Source organism: Diadema setosum, chromosome 11, assembly GCF_964275005.1.
Source record: "Diadema setosum chromosome 11, eeDiaSeto1, whole genome shotgun sequence".
In the NCBI taxonomy this organism is placed as follows: domain Eukaryota; kingdom Metazoa; phylum Echinodermata; class Echinoidea; order Diadematoida; family Diadematidae; genus Diadema; species Diadema setosum.
Window position 1 is genome coordinate 16,052,283 of NC_092695.1, and position 20,372 is coordinate 16,072,654.

General features: G+C 37.8%; 1 long non-coding RNA gene across 1 annotated transcript in view; it reads right to left on the reverse strand.

The window, feature by feature from the left end:
* The window catches only part of LOC140234765 (uncharacterized), a 47,413-nt gene extending 35,702 nt beyond the window's left edge, over nt 1–11,711 (reverse strand). Inside the window, exon 1 of the long non-coding RNA XR_011901649.1 lies at nt 11,664–11,711. This is a non-coding gene — a long non-coding RNA (uncharacterized lncRNA). The remainder of the gene's footprint in view (nt 1–11,663) is intronic.
* Nucleotides 11,712–20,372: the final 8,661 nt, after the last annotated feature.

Below are 20,372 nucleotides of genomic sequence, written 5' to 3' on the forward strand. Positions count from 1 at the left end.
TGGTTTTACCCGGCTAGTTCGAGGGTGCTGCATCAGAATCTTGATAAAACTCTTGTATCCTTAAAAGAAAACTGTACTGACATTTTCTAATTGTCTGATAATTCTAATCTACATTTTTTGATGCCTACTACTGGAAAGAGAGGATTGTAAAACCCAGGATAAGCCTGTAATGATTTTTTGAAAAAAATGAAAACGAGCAAGCCATGGAACGATCAACGCAATTTGGCCTACGTCACAGGTGCTCTTTGTGCACAACTCCGACTTAGCAAGACGAACTACATAATGCCAATTTACTGACGAAATCTCACACGAAGTACTGCAAAGCTGTAATTTAGTATAATTGCAATATGGAGCTATAATAAATATGTTAAACAATATCTATTAATCTATAAAAGCAATCTCTTCAACAGCTTTTTATTTAGATAAAACTTGTGGGGAAATTCCAGATATGCAAAATGAAATTGGCATCGTTATCCGAACGTGCTGCCCATAGAAGACTGTGTGTAAGTAACGTTACGCATTGATGATCATGATCGCGAGCGATGGTTCGCCAGTTCAAACCAGTGCCGTATATTAAGAGCACAGATATAAATAGGTAGATTGATCAAGCCCATTCACAACCCACGCGTAGCTTTATAGCCAGTTGCGCGCACATTACATGCCGCCATTTTGATTAGTCTTTTGTTACGTCACGGCTTGCGATGAACTGGCTGGGGGAGGTTTGAAAGTTTGAAAGTTTGAAAGTTTGAAAGTTTATTTACTCACAACCCAAACTCTGGGTATCGGAGTCCAATAAAAAACATATAGCACATTATAATATCAATAAATAATAATTGCAAATAACTCTGGAAAGTGTACAAAACAACTATAACAAACAAAATAAGAATGAAATGCGATTGATGAAAAGAAAAAAAATGTACAGAAATATACAATATATACACGATATATGGTAAAAAAAAAAACCAACAAAAAACAAAGAAAGGAAAATATGACGAGAGAGAGAGAAGGGATATGGAGGTGAAGAGGGAGAGTGAGAAGGACACAAGACTGGTGAATTAACAAAAGATATACGAGTGACTTTTGGTTCAGGAAAAAAAAAAAGAAAAAATAGAAACAGAAAAAGAAAAACGCAAAGACATACGGAAATGAATCCATACGCTAAGTGAACAAGAATGAAGGAAATATGGAGACGGGAACGAGAAGAAGAAGAAGTAGAGAGGGGAAGAAAAAAGGAGGAGAGAATGGAAAGACAAATAAGTTACATATCAATTGTAAAGAAGGCACAGCCTGTAAAAAGGCATGTATAGTATTTGCAAAGAGGATAAAAAATACTAATAATCTAAACATGTGTCATTATATAATTACAAAACTTGGATAAATTGGAAAGGACTGTTTTCTTTTGACTATTAAATAATTGATCCATCTTCATAGTGTTGGGGTATTTCCAGTAATATTTTTTTAAGTATTTCTTTCGTTGTTCATTAAAGAGTCTACACTGAAAAAGGTAGTGGAATTCATCACCAATTTTCTCTTCATTACAATGGGTACAAAACCTTTCGTTTCTTGGAATCTGATTGTATCTTCCAGAAACAATTGGCAGTTTATGATTTGCGCAACGGAATTTACATAAAGTTTTTGCCTGTGAATCATTAAGGTGTCGAAAATACTTCTCAAAATAAAAATCCTGTTTAAAGATTCGATAATTTAAACATTGAGAATTTTTGTCTACATTACTATGCCACTCTTGTTTATAGATATCATTTAATCTGGTACTAACTAAACTTTTAAAGCCAGCTAAAGTGAGATGTGATGCTTGGCTGTTCCAAATTGCAGTTAGACCTAAGTTGTTAAATATTTCTTTTATCCTAATTACCCATGTCATCGAATTTTCTTGCCTCGCCGATAAAACATATTGAAAATTATACAAAACATGCGCTATCTTTGACATCTTACTGTTAACAAGTTTAAACCAAAACATTAACATCCGAAGGGTCACTGTTTTTTGTAATCTATCTTTACCTATTTCTCCGTAAACCATACAATTCGGAGTTCTATTATGTAATCCAAGAAGTTCCTTACAATATCTACAAAAGAAAGTTTCAATTTGGGCGAGGTCTTCAAAACCCCAAATTTCACTGCCGTAAAGCAAAATAGGCATGATCAAATGTTCAAATAGCTCTAGTTTTACGTCGATTGGAAGAAGGAGAGGTAAAATTTTACTTTTCATGGAATACAAGGCTCTTTTGGCTTGGGTTACTTGTTTGTTTATAGCTTTCTTAAAATTATTGTTATAATTGAACGTCGTTCCTAAGTAAATATAATCATCGCAGACACAAATTTTGTCATCTCCAAAAAGAAAGGTAGGAGTTTTTCTAACTTTTCCACGGGAAAAAATAACTATCTTAGTCTTAGTAGTATTAACGGTCAGATGCCACAATTGGCAATAATCAAATAAAGCATCAAGAGCTAACTGGAGTTCCTCAGCATTTTCAGCCAACACAATCGTATCATCTGCATATAGTAATGTGAATAAATCAACAAACATATTCACTTCTTCGGTAGAACACGTTTCATTGATACCTGATGAAAGAAAATCCAGGCCAGGGTATCTCTGAGACAGAAATGACGAAAAATCGTTTAAATACAACGAAAATAATATTGGTGATAAATTCTCGCCTTGTTTTACACCTATGTTACTCTTAAAAAAATCTGATTTAGAATTGTTATAAAAAACGCAGGATTTTGACTTTCTATAGATATCCTTAACGACCCGGAGTAATTTACCATTAATTCCATGGTCGAACAATTTCAACCACAGTGAAGATCTATCAACCAAATCGAATGCTTTTTTGTAATCAACAAAAGCTGTATACACCCTTTTCCTTCTCTGTAAATAAAAATCAAGAATAGCATGTAATGAAAATACATGGTCCATAGTTGAATATCCGCATCTAAAACCAGCTTGTTCCTCTCCTAACAGGCATTGTGATTCTACAAACAAAGTTACTCTATCATTTAATACTGCTGTGAATAGCTTCCCAACACAGCTCAATAATGTAATACCTCTGTAGTTGTCAACACAATCTCGTGAGCCCCTCCCTTTATACAATGGTTTTATCAAACCGTTTACCCAATCTGTTGGGACAATGCCACTGTCGAATATAAGATTAAACAATTTGGTCAACTTGACCAAATTTTTTGAACTATTCTTCAGAAGTTCATTCAAAATCAAATCAAGGCCTGGTGCCTTGTTATTCTTAAGTCGTTTCATTTGATTGACAACTTCCGATATTTCAATCTCTCTGTCTAATTCTTCATTTGACATTTCATTAAGCAGTGCTTCAATACCAGCATCATGAGATCGTACGTTACCACTACCCAAACTTTTAAAATGATCATAAAAATCATGCGATGATAGTTCTTGAGATGTTACACAGTATCTATTCTTCCTATTAATCAGTTTCCAATAATCTTTCGGATTCGAACTTTTTAAATTCCTTAACGTTGAATTTAATTGCCAGGTATGATTTTGCTTCTTTAAACGAATAACATTTTTGTACAGTTTACTTTTACGTTTCATTTCACTCTCACTATGATCAGTTTTAGTTCGACGGAAGATATTTCTTGCTCGTATGAAATCTTTTCTTGCATCAGAACATTCTTTATCAAACCAAGAATTTCCGTGAAATTTGTTTCGGCGTGCCTTGAAATTCTTTGCTTTAGACTCAATAACCATATTACACGCATCTGCAGCATCTAAATAGATATTACGTAGATTACCAGCGATCTTATCAATTTCACTTTGAGAGATGTTTCCTTTAGCAAGTGTCTCTATGTAATCTATTGATGCAAGTATTTCTGCATCATCAAAATTTTGAACGAACATATTTCTTTTCTTATCCTCCCATTTGATCTTGATTGACTTTTCATCATTACAATTACCTACGTCTGTTCTAAAATCATTATAATTTTCAGTAGATCTTTCTACAGCATGAGCAAATTTATTGACAATTTCGAGTGAAATCGGACAGTGTTTGTCTGATAGAAATTTATCAAAAGTACCGATGGAGAAATTTTCAATTTTTGTGAACACTTCGGGAGATGCCAAAGCATAATCAACAGTACTGGCACTGCCACATGTTAAACGACCAATACCGAAATCATCACCGAATCTGCCATTTACTATATGTATATCCATATTTTTGCAAAGATCTAATAATCTATGACCGTTATTATTAACATGACGATCATTGTTGAACCTTTTAGTACAAATACCAAGCAATTCAAGTTCAGATTGAGGATCAGTTATATTCTCGGATATGAATGACAAACCGATTTCATTTTGAATCTCATCTTCCACTGTAAGAAAATCACCAAGTATCCCTGTTCTGGCATTGAAGTATCCTACCAACAAAAACGGGAGATCGTATTTAGCCCGCAGAGTGGTACAATCATTCAAGATTATGTCAAAAATATCGTCAGTATAGTACTTTGACCCTTCATGCGGAATATACACTGAGCCAATCAAAATAGAGAATCCAGAAAAGTCAAGTTTAATCCACAAAATAGAATCAGACTGAGTCTGATTCAAAATTTCATAACAGCCCTTGAATCTCTCAGAAACAATTATTGCTAGCCCATGAGTCCCGCTGAGGGGGATAGAGACGTTTCTTTTCCGGGCCGTCACATATTGATACCCAGGAAAATACTCAGAATAATTCAAATCGGTTTTAGTTTCACTGAGACAAATGATATCATGCTTTTTGACAAAATCTTGTAGGAAGCCATAATCACATTTCTTAGAAATACCGCAAACATTTAGCCCTGCAATCTTCAGCCTTGAAATCGATGAGCAATGATATTTATGGTCATCGGAGCAGGCATGTGCCGCGAGTTCCTAGATGTCAAGGTAAACCCCCAACTTCTTGATGCGGTCCTCGTCCCATCCGATGTCATGGAGATTGTCCAGCGAATCTAGAACTCTTATGCTCTGCCTCCCATCGGACTTACTAATGTAATGGATCTTTCCATCTATTGTCCAGACGCGTAGTATGCCAGTGTCCTTCCTCATCTCTTGGACGACTTTGCTCCTGAGACGGGTGAGGTCGTCGTTGATGTAAACATGTTTCAGATCCTCTCTCTTTCTTAGGCCTTTCTTGGCTCGCATGAAGGTTGCCTTTGCCTCACGTCTGGTGAAACGAGCAATGACGGTGCGCGCTTTCTTCCTTTGGTGGTCATCCGCCGGTGTTGAGCCCAATCGATGGCAGATACTCAAATCTGTGGCCTTGATGTCTACTCCCATTTGCTTGGCTAGGTCTAGCACCACTCCTGTCGTATTTTCACCCTGTTCCTCCTTCAGACCGTAGATTTTCACGTTCTCCTTCCTTGTGTATTGTTCGAGTCGTTCTACTTCGAAATGACCAATTTGAACAGACCTTTTCATTCTGCCACTAGCCCTTCCTTCCTCATTCTGTTCCTTCCAAGTCTTCTGTTCCTCAAGCAAGGTCTTCATTGCAGCGGTAACAGCGGAAGATACGGCTTGGACAATGATAGGCTGGATGGCAACTATAACCTTGGCGACTATGTTGGCTATCAGCGCATCATCAATTCCAGTCACTGTAGGGCTCGTGGTGTCTCCTCCCTTGGTGTTGGTAGACCTAGATCCTCCACCTGATGCACTGCGTCCTTGACTTCCGGAGCCCTTGCCCACACCTTTCATGGACGCCGCATCAACACCCATGGAGGCTACCACTGCATAGGACACAGCATCATTAATAGCTCGGCTGGGATCCTCCTCCTTGATAGACACCTCATCATCTAGAACGTTGAAGTTGGCCATGACGTCACAAAGGAGTAACAATAGAGCGCGTGAGATGCGTAGTGCTCGGTGTTGCTATGTGGAGCGCTCCTTCTGGAGACACGCACTTGTAAGGGGTGCGCAGAGTCTTGTCCAGTCTCCTGTCGCTAAGGAGACGGCGTAGTTGCCAAGGTCAAGTCAATGAGTTGTGAGCGCGACGCCAATGATGCAGAGTTGCGCAAATAGGCAATCAAAATCAAAATTTTAAAGTACGTAGAATCGCCAAAAAATTGACCAAATCTGCTGTAAATGTTCCCAAAGAATAAGGCAATCTACAAAATCATGAACTGATCGAATTTACCTCGCTGAGCCTTTCAAAGTGAAGTACAAATAGCCGTGACCAGACACCAATAGTGAAAATAAAGTCCAATCTGCCGGAGCTCAACAAATAAAGAAGAAAAAAAAAAAGTCAGCGTAGGCCTGCACTATGCTGCAACTCTGCTAACCCTGTTCTGCGCATGCAAGCCGTGACGTAACAAAAGACTAACCAAAATGGCGGAGATCGCGTGCGCTGGCTATGCTTTCAGACCCCACTTGATCATTCTACCTATATAGTTCTGTGATTAAGAGAGTCTGACCAACTCGGTTTTCGGCTTAGGTGTTTTGAAGCCTGTGATTGGTCAAAAGCTGGTCCCGTGACCTACAGGCGCCATGTTGTTACCAAAGTCAATCACGCGGGCGCGAGCAGAGCTCATACGCAGTGCCCATTATTCATTACGCGCAGCTACGCGCTAATATTGCTTGCCTTGGGGATTTCCCCTGAATATCAGTCATGGTGCAGTGGGGATATGTCATTGCCGTAAAGTTGTCAACTTTATTGAAGTAGAAGGTACAACACGAAAGATATTTTGATATTTTATTGCCATAAACTGAAGATTCGTCATGCCTTCCTGAGCAGCATGGCGTTGCGCGAACCGACCTGGCTCTTAGTGTAATGATGCACCGCTTTCCGACAGATCTAAAACATAGGAAAAGGCGGGAAATCAAAGTGCGACGGGAAAATATCTGATTTGTTTTTGTTTTTGTTTTTTGTTTTTTGTTTTTGTTTTTATTCCTCGCGGTGTCTTTCAGACTATCCAAGTTTTGATTCACATTTGTATGTCTCCGCCATAACATACGAAAGTGTCGCCTGAGGCATTTGTTTTGGTCGTCCGTCCGTCCTTCCGTCTGTCCTTCATATCGCAATCAATATTGTGGACACCGTTTGAGGTAATGAAACTTGACATGTATGCTTGTGTTAGTGGACGAAGTTTTGTTTTTAGCTTATAGGGCCTGAACTTTTGTGTAAACACGCTCAAAGTGAAAGGTCAAAATCATGTATATAATGGTTAAATTCTTAAAATATCACTATTTCCCCCATATCTATATGCAATATCTGTAGGTATAAGTACAGGTATTTCCAAACGAAACTTACTGCCTGACTGTGATTTTCTCGTGATTTTATTTATTTATTTATTTATTTTTATTTTTATTTTTTTTTGGGGGGGGGGGATGGGAGGGGGTAAGGGTCAAGGATCAATGTCAGGTAAAATGTAATGTTAAAATTCTACTCTCTATTGTTGAAATACTATTACCCATGCAGTTCCTAAATACCTTGGAAATTACCAAATTCACAAACTTAAAATCAAATATGGTACACGTATTTGCATGCCATCATTACTACACGATGACGCGTGATAGGGAAAGATTTTGGCCATGATGGTCAAAGGTAGGAAAATACTGAAATGACAAAATTTTCTATATATTTTTAAAATAACCGTTGAAAGTATTGCCATGAAAATAGTAGTAAGTAAAAAGTAGTGAGAAGAAGTAAGCAAAAGTAAAAATGCTCAAATTCCTTAATACTTGCTCTCTTAAACAATAAAAGACATCCATACATACCTAGTTCAAGGAGAGTAAACATTCAACGCATTAAATTTAGTGACAAATTTGCCATTTTTTCTGCCAATTATGTGAAACTGTCGTGTAACATTGTCAAGACGTACTCTACACCTGCTAAGAGAACAATGTAATATGGCGGAGGAATACCGGTCGCCATTAGGACATCTTTATTTGTGTGTTTTTTTTTATTATTATTATTATTTGGTACAGATGTCACTGAGGATATCCCTCATATTATGTTATCCAGGTAAAGTACTTGTGCTTTCGTTCAACATGTCTTTTTTGAAATATTATTTTTTAACAATTTTAGATCATTTTACATACCTTAATATCGGTGACGTCACTTTTTCATGTTGTTCATTGTACATAGGTGTATTCCTTTTGCATACTAATCGGCCTTCATGTCAGTTTCATACATTATAATAATAATAATAATAGTGAGACTCTTGTAGAGCGCACATTTCTACCTAAAAAATATACTCAAGGCGCTATAGAACAGAGTACATATTGTGTCACGTTACAACAGTATCACAGAAAATAATAAGACAATAAACCAACAAACAATATATACGTACACATACATTACATACAGGCATACAATATTGTCAATTCAAATTAAAAATATACGTCTTGAGATTCTTTTTGAAACTATCAATGGAAGATGCTTCTCTAAGAGATTTTGGTAGGCCATTCCATAGTTTTGGGCCCATATATGAAAAAGCCCGATCCCCCCAATTATCCTTGATTCGAGGTACCTGTAACCTTAGCGAGTTTGATGAACGTAGATTACGTGGTGGTTGGTGAAGATGAAGAGTATTTTGAAGGTAGACAGGGGGCAAATTTGCGCAATGTACGGTAAACAAGAAGAAGAATCTTGAAGTTAATACGTTTTTCAACAGGAAGCCAATGTAGGGACCGAAGTATTGGGGTAGTATGCACAGTTTTCTTCTTGAAAGTAAGTAATCTAGCGGCACAATTCTGAAGACGTTGCAGTTTACTGAGTTCTTTTTGTGGAAGACTGCAAAACAGAGAATTGCAGAAATCTAGACGAGACGAAATAAGAGCATGCATCAGTTTTTCTGCTGCTGATCTAGTTAAATATCTCCGAATTGAGCCCAGGTTACGCAAATGAAATCTTACAGATTGGGATACATATGAAATGTGGTCTTTGAATGTCAGATTTGCATCATAAACAACACCAAGATTACGAACTTTGTTCGAAGGCTTGATATTACTATTGCCGATTCTAACAAAACATGTATCAGAATTCACCTTAGACAACATCTGTTTGGATCCTATCAGAATAAATTCTGACTTACTGTCATTAAATTTGAGACCATTTCTTTCCATCCATGCCTTAACATCATCAATACATAATTCCAATCGTTTTACAGCTTCAGTGAGTTCAGTCCTGGTTGGTGAAAAGGATACAAATATTTGTATATCATCTGCATAACAGTGATACTGAATGTCGTGTCTTTCAAAAATGTGTCTAATCCTTGAAAGATATAGTGAGAATAGAAGTGGTCCACCTACAGACCCTTAAGGGACTCCGCAAGTAAGTGCAGCCGGATCAGAGTTACTGTCATTGATCTTAACATATTGTGAACGGCTGGCAGGTAAGATTGAAACCACTCTAATGCTCTAATCAAACCACTCTAATGGGACTAAATAGGATGGTAATTGATGATTACAGTGTATTTACGTGCGAAACAGTAATAACTGTGGAATTCGTCTATCCTCTGCACAGCTAGAATTGTAAATTTACATATCATGTTGTTATACAATATTCTTGTTCCCTGGACAACTTGCTAAATACAATATATGGTTGAGGGGTCTAGATATCGCGCACGAAAATTTGAAATGCTCTTATAAGAGAAGTTATTCCATAATCGTACCTGAATTTCTCAATGAATATCACGAAAATGCAGAAAAATCACCTCCCAGAATCTCCTGATGATACGATGACGGAGTAGTGCGCTGTCGCCGTTTGTATGTCGGACTTAATTTTATGCGTTCAATTTCTCGGGCTATGTAAAGGTCGCGCAGCTGCCCTATGTAGTTTCATGCGTGAAAGTGTCTGCCCCTCTCTGCGGCTGTAACGTGCTTCGGCTTTCGTAGAATAGTATAAACGATCGATCGAACAAATTACGAATTCTATGGGCTACGATCATACGAGCGAGACAAGCGAGACGACACGTCTAGGCTACAACATCCTTAAAAAAAGATTTTAAGCTAAGGTAGGTAAATTATAAGGTAAAAAATTGGAAATTAAGTGAAAATTTTGTTCCAAAAAATTGGAAATTTAGTGAAAAATTTGTTTGAAATCAAAATTTCTTACCTGCTTCCTTCTCATGTTTAGCGGTTGTCAGGTATGTTTATTCCATGGGCGTATCGGCAAATCTTGCGCTTAGTCCTACGCGTAATATTGCTTGCTATACGCAGTTACGCTATGCGCGATCATTAGGTCCCTGCGCGAGACCTAGTGCCCTTACTATACATAGCATACAGTCTAGTGAAAGTTTACAGTACGACTTACTGTGAATTCTTCTTTTATTTTCACAGCAATAATTCATCATATATTCAGGAATTATGTCCTTTAGACAGCTTCCCTATTATTTATACGGTATACCTGTGTGCTTGTGTCTATTTGAATGTGTAAAAATGATTGATTGTTGGCTTTGTTCAACATGGATGGAATGAAAGAATGTCCCTCCCTCAACCTACCCCCTTTCTCCCCCCCCCCCCTCTTTCTCTCTGTCTAAGAGAAAGAAAAGTCAAGCAACACCGTGCCTTTGGGACGCCTGCGCGTACACGCTTAACCCTCCAAGCGCACACGCTAAAACCATAAGCGCACTGTACGCTGGGTAACGACATGGCGTCCAATTTAAGAGTTGGCCAGACTCTCTTAATATACGGCACTGGTTCAAACTATCTAACGTAGATGAGGGCTGAGTGAATCTAAATCTAAATGTAGATAGACTCTCTTCAACGGCACGCACGGTTTACACTTAGTGAGATGAAAACGGTACCCAGTACATAGACTCTGAAATACTAGAACTAGGACTAGGACTACTGAGCAGTCAAGGAGCAGGTTCTACGTGGCAGTCCAAGTTTTGATGAGTAGGCCCTACACTCACTCACCGTCGACATTGCAGCTGTAGGCCCTATGTGCACAGCGCTAATAAGGCACAGCGTAACGTTACATACCCCTGCTGCCAGAACTTGAAGAAAGTCCAGACGAAAGTCCAGACTCCAGATCTAGATCTGGACCCTTGTCCTGCAGGCACTGTTGTTCCTGTGCTGGATTTTTCAGGTAAGGTATCTGCTTTATGGATTTCCGATGTTTTGTAGTCGAGATAAGTCTCATAGTGGTGTTATTTACACCAAGGACTAATGTTAGATCTAACAGTTTGTTTCAGTAGGCCTACGTACTAGGACCCATATCTCGGAAGAGTGGCGTGACCACGTAGATTCTAACACAGTGTCGCCGCTTCGCGATCCCAGCGCTGGTGTAGGTGCTAGCGTACTTCCGTATCCATGTAGATATCTCAAAATTCACCTTGCCAAATGGCACCAAACTCACAGGAAATACTTTATGATTCATATCCAACAGCTCACGTTAATTGGAAACAAATCACATGTCGGGAAGCGTAAGTGTAGATGTCGACTTTCCTGTCGGCGTCGCTAAAAATAATCTGCTCTACGACTAACACGAGTGATTGCGGCCAGGCCCTACTACCTACCTGCTGCGCACGCACAGACTGAAGTTAGCCATTTAATATTGTGGCGAGAACACCCTGAAATTTATTTTTTTTAAACTTGTATGTGTACATGCCACTACAACGAGACATGGAGAAAGACTGTGTATGAGTTCATTTATACTGACATACTCGCTAGATTGTGTACGGTGCGTAGAACTTACCGGTACGTGTGTTTATACGAACCCTCACACTGCTAGTCGACAGATACACTGTATACACTGCTGTCGCTCATACAGCACATGAATCTTAAGTTGCCCTGTCTATTAATGAGTAGGGTTGTAATGACAGTTATTATACGGAGGGCCGAATAAGAGACTCATATTTATAGGTACTTACCTGGGGTGGTATTCTGAGGTCGTAATTAAGTGTGTAATTAACTTCGTGATTAGGTCGTGAAGTTAATAGGCCCTTAATCATGGGCAAAATCGGTATTCTGAGGACGTAATTAAGGTATGATTAAGTCCCCTGTAATTATCTTAGGTCCCTCCCATCTAATTGTTATTCCATCCAATCAGACGCGTTGTTAGAAGCCAAAATGATGATTACACGCGCAAATATGCCCTCAATACGCGCTCCTGCACGCCCCCTGTAATTACAACCCAAGAGCTCCGTGCGCACACTCCGGTATTTGATTACAACCCCTCACCTAGGCACGCGAAGATCTCAACCTCTTTGCTCACATAAAATGACAAAATTCCTCGAAGATCGGCTATATTTCTTTTTTTCTCTGAATTCTACGGATACCACGATAACAAGATTCAACCGCTCCTCGGTTACCGAAGACGGTAAGCATTGTTGTGGCAGAGAAAACACGATAAAATGCGTGATATCGGAGTAGTTAATGACGCTCTTTGGTATCATTAAGTTTTCCATTAACTTTCATACTTAATTACACCCTCAGAATACCGATTCGTAATTAACTCTGTGATTATGTCCTCTCAGAGGTGCACGCGCATTGATACGCGCAAACGCGTAGGTCCTTCCCGCCAAAACGCTTGTTGCTATGGTAGTTAATATACCCCCTACTTAATCATGCTCTCAGAATACCAATTCGGTAATTAAGTGCTAATCAGACACTTAATCAGCTCTCAGAATACGGCCCCTGCTTTTCTTGGCATATTTCCTGGTGATAGTTGTCATAATTTGCAGTCCCTTTTTGTATTGTCAACGTAACTTACGATAATTTTTCTTCACAGTTGCAAGAACCCCTATTTGTGTAATGAATCAGTCCATATGCAGCTGTGGGAAGGAAGTTGCGCTGGAGTAGCGCTGTGTTAGCGCATTCGCGTTACACTACCAATGTAGAAGTAAACAATACGCGTAAATAGTGTAGAGTACGCGCTTGTGTAAAGGGGCCGACGGGTATAAATACGCGCATCTGCAGACGACTGTTTACTCGACACAGCTGATCGGTTACAGTTCAGAAGTTTACAGCAGATCGGCCCTAATCTAGCCTTTAAACAAGGCGACTCGCTCTGCGTGCCCCCGTATAGCGCGTTTACCCCACAAACCTGTTGGCCGGCGAGTGGAGCGAGCCGCCTTTATCCACTCGTTCAGGGATGTGTACGCAGAAAATGCACACGGCACCAAGGCAAGCCGCGCTTGCTTGCTAACAAATTTATATTCTTTGACAAATTTGCGTACAAATTTGTTAGCAAGCGCGCGCGGCTTGCCTTGGTGCCGTGTGTATTTTCTGCGTCAAATTTGTACGCAAATTTGTCAAAGAATATAAAGCAACAACAACGACAAAAGTACACATCCCTGAACGAGTGGCTAAAGGCGGCTCGCTCCACTCGCCGGCCAACAGGTTTGTGGGGTAAACGCGCTATACGGGGGCACGCAGAGCGAGTCGCCTTGTTTAAAGGCTAGCCCTAATCTGGCAAAAGGGTCTATTTGCACATACGCCCTCGAAAAACTTTCCGAGATAATCGACTTTGAAGTTTGAGCATTTAATTTACTTGTAGAAAGGTTGAGAATTAATTTTAGCTGGTGGACTCTGTTCTGTCACTTAGATTATGTTTCAAAGATTATTCTTAGTCGTTTTTCATTATTTTGATCCATTTCCTTTTTATTAAGAACTGATTTAAGGCAGATACACCCTTTTGCCAGATTAATCTCAGAAGCAAAGGCAGTGAAATTCATCTGGCAAAAGTGTGTATGTTCACATACACCCTAGTGAAAGTTGGTCTTAATCTGGCAAAAGGGTGTATCTGCACACACACCGTTTTGCCAGATTAAATGGTGACGGAAAATGTATTTATTTAATCAGGCAGAAGGATCTATCTACACATACACTCTTTAGCCAGATTAAATGAGAAAAAAAATGTGTTAATTTAATCTGGCAGAAGGGTCTATCTGCACATACACCCTTTGGCCAAATTTAATGAGGGATGGAAGGCGCATGGCTCTGGTGGAATTCTGGTGCAATTACAGGGTCGATCTGCACATACACATATTTTTCCACATGGGGGTGGGGGGGGGGGGGATGCCAGCTGGAAATTGTGTAGGTTTGTCGCAGTTACATAACTGTAGGGTGTATTTTCTGCATAGCCTATCAATTTATTCTTGGTCCATAATTTGTAATCGATACTAAAGTCTTGTTTATCTTTCAATGTATCTATTATGGATTTTCATTTATTTCGCCAGAAATGATGAGGCAACGATGGGGAATGTATTATGGAAATGTCTCTGGTCGACATTATCTATCTATATATGTACATATATCTATATCTACATGTATCTACAATATAATATAAACATAGACCTACATGTCCAATATAAAACAAAAGATAAAAATACATGTATTCAACATTTTATAATTATCTTAGGAGCCAATTAAATTATACGCGTGAGCCATTTTGTTTGCTTTTTTGCACATATATGAATCCGTGTGTGTGAATGCGAACATGATTGTGCATACGTTTGTTAACTTAGAAAGACCTAACACTTTATCAGGAACCTGGTTCTAATCTAGGTGGTTCTAGCGGCTGTCGCTTAACCCCAATCCCATTGGGTTGTTTTGATCACTCGAGTCCATGGGGGGGGGGGGGGGGCATTTTGGCCTCCCCCTCAGATCTCGGCAACTAATTGACCGATTGACTTGAAAATTGGCACAGTCGTAAAACAAGTCATGTAGAATAGGAATGTTAAAAAAAAATCTGACGTTTATTTTTTTATTTATTCAAAGTTTGAATATGCAAATTTTTGACGAATTTTGGGGAAAATGGGATCATCATCTCAAATCATGAGTAACATTTCTTTGAATGTTGTAGCAATGGACTACTGAAATGTCTCTTTCACATACCAATTTTTTTTTGGGGTAGAGATACACTTTTTTAATAAATCACACACATCAACACCAATGTGGCTCCTAAGATAATTATGTTATTAAATGTTGAGTTCATGTATTTTTATCTTTGTTTTACATCTAACGTGTTGTGTTTGCTTTCCAATCAATGTTTGTATTCACCTTATTAGCCAAATTGAATCACTGAAGGTCTCAGACCGAAAGCTTTGAAAATTAAAAGGACGTAATTGCGACATCCGTTTCCACATCTTTTTTTTCTTGTAATCATATATATATGTATATATATATATATATATATATATATATATATGTGTGTGTGTGTGTGTGTGTAAAGAGTGACGTATACTTGTAACTGTGTTTCTGTAGCCTATTGTACGGTGTTCAGTAAATATATTTGATCTTGAGTTTGTATAAAGTTAACGCAAATGCAAGAAAATGATAGGAAAATGAATACAAAAAGGGACAGATTCCACTCAAAATTGGGGTATTACCCTCAAACTGTGTCTTTCTTACATTTTTAATGATTCTAAACGTCCTCGCTTCTTGATCATATATATATATATATATATATATATATATATATTGGGGGGGGAGAGTAGTGATGGCCAAAGTCAGGTCAGAGATATAAACAGGAAGGATGACATTTTAGCATGCTCCCAACAGACCATCACTTATATTGATTTTTTTTCCACTCTCTGGGGACTATTATTCAAGGAGGCACAAATCATGCTCTGTAATCATACAGCAGCTGTAATCACACTCACTTTCACTATAACCGTAAAACTGTCAAAAATACAACAGGTTTAGGACTCAGCTGTTTATAGTAATTAACTACAAAGACTAAATTCAAGTGAGCTTGAGTAATGAATTTTAATTTCAAACAATTTTTTTTTCTCAATCATAATACAATTAAATGATGCTATATACGGGTCCGGAATGCTACATTTTTTTTTTTTTGACGTTTGCGATGAAATGCAATCATGAAAACATATAATGAACAACAATGTAAATATCCCATTGATTTCATATTAAACACACACACATAAAATAGCATGAATGCCTACCTGCATGCATGCTTACAGGCCCCTAAAAGCTCTGGGGTTGTAGTTGCTAAATGTAATGCTTTATGAGACTTATACAAGTATATTTTGAACATTTGACCACAAAGGGTTGTGATGGAAGGAAAAAAATCATGAACATTGCAATTACTAATTTTTGCTATGTGGATGATAGAGTTTGTATGTAAATTGTTGTGTGTTTTCTCAGAAGCATGTTCCACAAAATGTTAGCATATTGTACAAAAATGTCAGCATGTTGCACACAACTTTAGCATGTTGCTGCAACATGCTAACTCGCCCCCCCCCCCCACCACCCCCTGCATGTATATCAGATTCTGCAACTAATACTGTATATTTTTGGCCTATGATAACTAACAGTGTCTGCAGAAATGTAAACATGTTTTTAAGATTTTCCTCCAAAATCGTACACCACTCATGAATAAACACACGTTTGTGAAACTAATACTTGACAAAAAGTCCAAACATGAAGGGAAATTTGTCCCCGCTTGCACACCAGCAGGTTGGCATTATTCTGGATCTGTATACCACTTTAGTCCCCTCCTTCTTCCAAGTAGAAGAAAATTCAATATTTAACAATGCTCTGACAATTTGCTTGAACCTACAGGCACAATATTAAAACCAACGAAACTTCATTCAACAACCAATTAAAATTTACAACATCACACCTGTTTGTAAACAAGAGTCACATCTTCCGATATGCTTATAGGGCTATCATTTAAATTCAAATTTTGAATTAAATTTGAATTGAATTGAATTGATATCAACATTACAATTTTTATTTACAGTTCAAATTTTACATGAAATGCACACAGGATGTCAATATCCTCTTGATTTCATACTACATACATGTACAATTGAAAAGTTTATTTCATTTCTTTGTGAGTGATGTAACATTTTCAAGATGATTAAAATGGAAGTCTCCTGGAAAATTTCAGTTCTCATTTTGACACTAATTTCTATGAAACACTACACTTCATTGCAAAGTTGCACCTTGAAAAGGCTGGAAGCTACATGTATCCATGGACGTTCACAAAATGTGCAAACATATCAATTCATTCGAATAAGAAGTTTGGTGAAAATGTTGAAATTATTGACGTATCAACTATCTGCATGAAGCATTATAAACTATTTTGATGCAGTTATCGAATTCTCATCTACATTATCCTCACAACGGAACAATGGTTCCATACATATATGTGAATGTGAAATCACTCGCTCATGGCTCCAGGCTCAATCTCTCACCTTTGATTTTCTACCTTAAGTAAACTTTAGTAAAAAATCATTCATGACATTCTCCTGCGGAAATGTGCAACATTTTGGGTTTACTTGGATATGAGAAAGCGTAGCTTGGGTTTATTTTCCCTTTAATCCTATGGCCTTTCTCGGCCATATCTTTAGGTTTTCCCGAATATGTTTTTCTTTTCAAGCGATGTAACATTTTCATTTTTTTTTTAAATCGAAGCCTTCTAATGCACAACGTCAGTTATATTGACACTCTAAATCTCATTACACATATAGTATATCAGAATCTACGATTAATGTATGTTAGGCCCATTATAACAGTGTCTGCAAAGGGGACATTTGGGCATTTTCACAGAAATGGGGTCCATTTCAAAGACATTAGGTAATCTTATGTTTCTAATGTGCATAACCCTCCAAACACTCTATCACCGTATAAAACTATTTTCAACTAGAAATGTCGCTAAGGCGACTGGTATGCCTCCGCCATAATGTATGATTTTCCTAATAGGTCTATAGTACATGTGGAAAATGTGTGATTATATTTTCACAAAATTGGCAAAATGTTAAAATGACAAGTTTGTCACAAATGTGTTGAATGTTCACCTTCCTTGACCTAGGTTTAATTGGATGAATAGGAGAGCATGTATTTGGGGATTTAAGGACTTTAACATGACTTTGCCCATTCATAAGTTTATGCAGTGAGTAATTTTCAAGGTATGGAGAAAAAGTGCCATTTCTGTATTGAAAAGTACATTGTTACCATTTTCATCTGGCCTTTGACTCTAAAATTCATAGGATAATCACTGTCAAGCAGAACATGCATAAATATGTAGAAAGTTTCAAGATAACTTGAGCCACTTCTGAGATATGGAGGAAAAAGTTAGTTCAGCACTTTCCCTTGATCTTTAACCTTTTGACTTTTGAGGCAAAAAAAAAAAGTTTCCAGAGAATCTCTATTAGGTTATACATGCATACACCAAGTGTAAAAAAAAAAAGAATAATCCTGCTGGCATTGCATAAATATGATGGAAATAGTAAAATGTTGAAGTGTTGCCCTGGACCTTTGACCCCTGACCTTTGACCTCATGAACCCTAAATTCTCTAGGTAATCACTGCCAGTCAGTTCATGTATATATACTATGTTCCATGAAGATACCTTGAACAATAATTTCCAAGTTAGGGAGCAAAAAGTGAAGTTTTGATATTGTTTCTTGACCTTTTGACCTTTGACCTCATGACCCCAAACTTTCACCAGAGAATCTTGATTGTGTAATACATGTATACATTAAGTTTTAAGAAAATATCCTAAGGCATTGCATAGATATGGTGGAAATAGTGAAATTTTACGTATTTGACCTTGACCATTTTGACCTTTGACCTTGAGCATGAGCACCCAAAAGTTGACAGGCACAACTTGACCCCCTAATACATATACAAGCCAAGTTTCATTAGGATACCTTCAAAGGTTTTTTAGTTACGCTGTCCACAAAATTCATTTCCGACGGACGGACGGACGGAAGGACGGACGGACGGACGGACAACCCGAAAACATAATGCCTCCGGCACCATTTCGTGGCGGAGGCATGAAAACATAAAAATAGTGAGCGTATATGTAACAGGACTGGTGGACAGACATTTGTGTACTAATGCATGTATGACAGTCAAATTAAATACCTTCTATGGTAAATGATAGGGTGTATGTGCAGATAGACCCTTTTGCCTGATTAAATTAACACATTTTTTTAAGGATGTATGTGCAGATACACCCTTTTGCCAGATTAAATACCAGTAAAATTATGAAAATTGATTTTGGTAACCTCTGGTATCTCGAAAACTAAAGCCCGAGCACCAATGAGAGTTGGCCAGATGAAAATTTTGACCTCAAAAACCCTAAAGATGAAAAAAAAAAAATGGAAATTTTGCAGATACACCCTTTTGCCAGATTAGGGCCGAGATGTTTTCTTCCCTCTTTCTTGGTGAATCCAAGCAACGTGAGTAAAGAAGATGTTAGGATTTATAGTTGGTGCTGATAGATAAGAGATAATTGAAGGCCCTTTAGATGTTAAAACAATATATCTGAATGGTAAGGGATATTAGTTCATGTGGAACGGGAATATTTATTGGGGTGAACGTCTTTGGGGTTTGCTGTTGTTGTATGATTGCTGTATGTTATAATGTAGGTTGTATAGGAAGAGTGAGGGAAGATTTAAAAAAGGGGGTTAGAGAATAAAAATAAATGGTAAAATATAGAATTGTTAGATAATTTGTTGTTATTATGATAGGAAATAATATTCCGGTTAAGATGATATGTTGTTTGGGGGAATTTTATATAAAACTACAGAAATTAGGATTTTTGGCTCTCTTTACCATGTTTTGGGAAATTGTATAACATAGTGGCTTATGGAGTTGAAGAACAAAAATTTTAATTAGTAAAATTGGGGGGAGAACTGGAGCTTAAATTGTTCTACACAGTATGCTAATTGTGGTCGTACATTGTTTGTCCCTTATCTCTGAGTAGAAGTGGATTTATTGATTTTTGAAGCTCTTTACCAGGTTTTGAGAATTAATTGATGATTTGATGAGTGACCTTCCACGGTTCAGTACGAATTCCAAGAATATTTCAAACAGAGCGATAATTCATATATAGGAAGATACAGCTGGCTTTGCTGAATTTTACGATGTATATTTTGTCTAGAAACTCCATTGCTAACTCCAGTTAGGGATTTTTGGAGCTCTTTCCCATGTTTTTCTAGAATTATGATCTTTGGTAGATGTAAATGCCTTTTGATGGATGTTTTAGAGAAGAAATATTTGATGTATTCCCGTGACCTTAGTTGATTTTATGCTCAAGGAAGTATAACAACAAGTAGAATTATTGTAGTCTTTCTTATGTTTTATTTGCCAGTCGAACCAGATAATTGACAATATGGAGGTGGAGTGGAGGGAGTACCCTCCACCTATTACATAGCATGTCTTTGATATAAACCAAGCGTACCCTCGATAGGTATATTATAGGGTAATCATATAATTTTGTAAATATGTGCACTGTTGTGGTTATTGATCACTACTAATTGAGCACAGAGATGCTCATCACGTTCTTTTTATGTGTATACTCTTTTGTGTAAATATTAAGATGGATGCTTAATGCATCATACCAGCTTAATGCCAAAGTGACAGTTATTGTGTCATACATGTAGGTAGTGAGCATGACCAAGGTTCTAAGAAGAAGTATGAGATTTTAA